Consider the following 3,826-nt stretch of genomic DNA (forward strand, 5'->3'; position numbering starts at 1 on the left):
GAAATGGAAGGGAAACTTCCAAACTCTTTTTTTTCTGAGGCCAGCATCACCTTGATCCCAAAACCAGACACGGATCCCATCAAAAAAGAGAACTACAGACCAATATCCTTGATGAACACGGATGCAAAAATTCTCACCAAAATACTAGCCAATAAGATTCAACAGTACATTAAAAGGATTATTCACCACGACCAAGTGGGATTTATTCCAGGGCTACAAGGTTGGTTCAACATCTGCAAATCAATCAATGTGATACAACACATTAATAAAAGAAAGAACAAGAACCATATGATACTCTCCAGAGATGCTGAAAAAGCATTTGGCAAAGTGCAGTGTCCCTTCCTGATTAAAACTCTTCAAAGTGTAGGGATAGAGGGCACATATTATCAATATTATCAAAGCCATCTATGAAAAACCCACTGCAAATATCATTCTCAATGGAGAAAAACTGAATACTTTTCCGCTGAGGTCAGGAGCACAGCAGGGATGTCCGTTATCACCATTGCTATTCAACATCGTACTAGAAGTCCTAGCCTCAGCAATCAGACAACAAAAAGAAATTAAAGGCATCCAAATTTTGCCAAATTGGCAAAAGAGAAGTCAAACTATCCCTGTTTGCAGACGATATGACACTGTATGTGGAAAGCTTAAAGGACTCCACTCCAAATCTGCTATAACTTGTATAGGAATTCTGTGAACTGTCAGGATATAAATCAATGAACAGAAATTGGTTGCATTTTTTTTTATACCAACAAGACTGAAGAAATAGAAATTAAGGAGTGAATCCCATTTACAATTGCACTCAAAACCCTAAGATACCTAGGAATAAACCTAACCAAAGAGACAAAGTATCTATACTCAGAAAACTCTAAAGTATTCATGAAAGAAATTGAAGAAGACACAAATAAATGGAAAAATGTTCTATGCTCCTGTATTGGAAGAACAAATATTGTAAAAATGTCTATTCTACCTAAAGCAATCTACACATTTAATGCAATCCCTATCAAAATCCCATCCATTTTTTTCAAAGAAATGGGACAAATCATCCTAAAATATATATGGAACCAGAAAATATCTCGAATAGCCAGAGGAATATTGAAAAAGAAAGCCTAAGTTGTTGGCATCACAATTCCAGACGTCAAGCTCTATTACAAAGTTGTCATCATCAAGATAGTAGGGAACTGTCCCCAAAACAGACATAGATCAATGGAACAGAATAGAGAGCCCAGAAATACACCCTCAACTCTATGGTCAACTAATCTTCAACAAAGCAGGAAGGAATGTCCTATGGAAAAGAGACAGCCTCTTCAACAAATGGTGTTGGGAAAATTGAACAGCCACATGCAGAAAAATGAAGTTGGACCTTTTCCTTACACCATACATGAAAATAGACTGGAAATGGATGAAGAAGCATAATGTGAGAAAGGAATCCATCAAAATCCTTGAGGAGAGAACAGGTAGCAACCTCTTCGACCTCAGCAGCAGCAACTTCTTCCTAGGAACATCGCCAAAGGCAAGGGAAGCAAGGGCAAGAATGAACTATTGGGATTTCATCAGATCAAAAAGCTTTTGCACAGCAAAGGAAACAGTTAACAAAGCCAAAAGATGACTGTCAGAAGTTATCTGGGAGAAGATATTTGCAAATGACATACCAGATAAAGGGCCAGTATCTATCCAAAATCTATAAAGAGCTTATCAAACTCAACACCCTAAGACCAAATAATCCAATGAAGAAATGGGCAGAGAACATGAACAGGCATTTCTGCAAAGAATACATCCAAATGGCCAACAGACACATGAAAAAATGCTCCACATCACTCGGCATCAGGGAAATACAAATCAAAACCAGAATGAGATACCACCTCACACCTTTCAGAATGGCTAAAATGAGCAAGTCAGTCAATGACAGATGCTGGCGAGGATGTGGAGAAAGGGCAACCCTCTTACACTATACGTGGGACCACTCTGGAAAACAGCGTGGAGGTGCCTCAAAAAGCTGAAAATAGAACTAGCCTATGACCCAGTGATTGTAGTACTGGGTATATACCCTAAAGATACAAACGTGGCATTCTGAAGGGGCACATGCACCCAAATGTTTATAGCAGCAATGTCCACAATAGTTAAACTATGGAAAGAACCTAAATGTCCTTCAACAGATGAATCAGTAAATAAGATGTGGTATATATGTACAATGGGATACTATGCAGCCATCAAAAGAAATGAAATCCTGCTATTTGTGATGACGTGGATGGAACTAGAGGGTATTATGCTTGGCAAAATAAATCAATCTGAGAAAGACAACTATCATATGATCTCCCTGATATGATGAAGTGGAGATGCAACATAGGCGGTTTCGGGCGTATGAAAAGAAAAATAAAAGAAGATGGGATTGGGAGGGAGACAAACCATAAAAGACTGAATCTCACAAAACAGACTGAGGGTTGCTGGGGGGAGGTGTGTTGGGAGAGGATGGTGGGGGTATGGACATTGGGGAGGGCAGGTGCTATGGTGAGTGATGGTGAGTGCTGTGAAATGTGTAAACCTGGTGATTCACAGACCTGTACCCCTAGGGATAAAAAACACATTATATGTTTATAAAAAATCAAAAAAAAAATAATTTAAAAAATCCATTAAAGAAAAACACATATTGCACGCCCAGACCTAATCTCATATTCAATCAAAAAAGTTTGAAAGTTTTCCCCTTAAAGATCAGAAAAAAAGACAATTGTGTCCACTTTCACTATTCTCATTTGACATAGTACTGGATGTCTTAGCCAGAGAAAAAAGGAACACAAAGAAATAAAAGACTCAAAAAAAAAAAAAAAAAGGAAGAAGTAAAATTTTCTTTTTTTTGGATAACATGAACTTACATGTAAAAGAATCCTAAAAAATTCACAAAAAATTTTGAATTAACAAATTTAGTAAAGCTGCCAAATACAAGATCAATATATAAAAGACAAGAATTTTGTTTTGTTAAGTTTTTTTTTTATATGGAATGCTTCCCAGTTTTTCATGTCATCCTTGTTCAGTGATCAAGCTAATCTTCTCTGCATCATTCCAATTTTAGTATATGTGCTGCCAAAGTAAGCACAAGACAGGAGCATTTTAACACTCTAATGATGAACTGTCTGAAAAAATAAAGAGAACAATATAATTCACAATAGCATCAAAACTAATAAAATACTTAGGATAAGATTTAACTAAGAAGATGAAAGATCTGTACCCCATAAACTATGACATTGATAAAGAAATTGAAGGAGACATAAATGGAAAGATAGCTCATATTTATGAATGGTAAGAATTAACATTGTTAAAATGTCCATACTACCGAAAACCATCTGTAATTCAATTCCTATCAAAAATCCAATGTTAGGGGCGCCTGGGTGGCTCAGTGGGTTAAGCCACTGTCTTTGGCTCAGGTCATGATCCCAGGGTCCTGGGACCGATCCCCAAATTGGGCTCTCTGCTCAGCAGGGAGCCTGCTTCCTCCTCTCTCTCTGCCTGCCTCTCTACCTGCTTGTCATCTCTCTCTGTCAAATAAATAAGTAAAATCTTAAAAAAATTAATTGAATGGATGTCTGACTATCTTATAGGTTTGCTAAAAATTAGTGACTTTGTGTTCACGTGTGGCTATGCAGGAATTTTTAACTTTCTCTAAGAAGTTATTAGATTTGATTATATAATGGCAGTAAAGGATGGGGAAGACAAAGACAAAGACTCTGAGTATGAGAAAAGAGTAATAGATAAGAAGAATCAATGCATTTGAGGAAAATGGGAATTGAAATACACAATGATTGTTGATTTTTTTAGATGGAAAACACAAAAC

The 3,826-nt window shown here is 36.9% G+C and overlaps 1 non-coding gene across 1 annotated transcript; it reads right to left on the reverse strand.

The window, feature by feature from the left end:
• Positions 1–2,984: 2,984 nt before the first annotated feature.
• On the reverse strand, positions 2,985–3,091 carry LOC123389891. Its single transcript, XR_006604577.1, has one exon. It is a non-coding gene; the product is annotated as a U6 spliceosomal RNA (small nuclear RNA).
• Between the last annotated feature and the right edge of the window lie 735 nt (positions 3,092–3,826).

The sequence above is a fragment of the Mustela putorius genome, unplaced genomic scaffold, assembly GCF_011764305.1.
Source record: "Mustela putorius furo isolate JIRA1106 unplaced genomic scaffold, ASM1176430v1.1 tig00004062_pilon_pilon_pilon, whole genome shotgun sequence".
In the NCBI taxonomy this organism is placed as follows: Eukaryota; Metazoa; Chordata; class Mammalia; order Carnivora; family Mustelidae; genus Mustela; species Mustela putorius.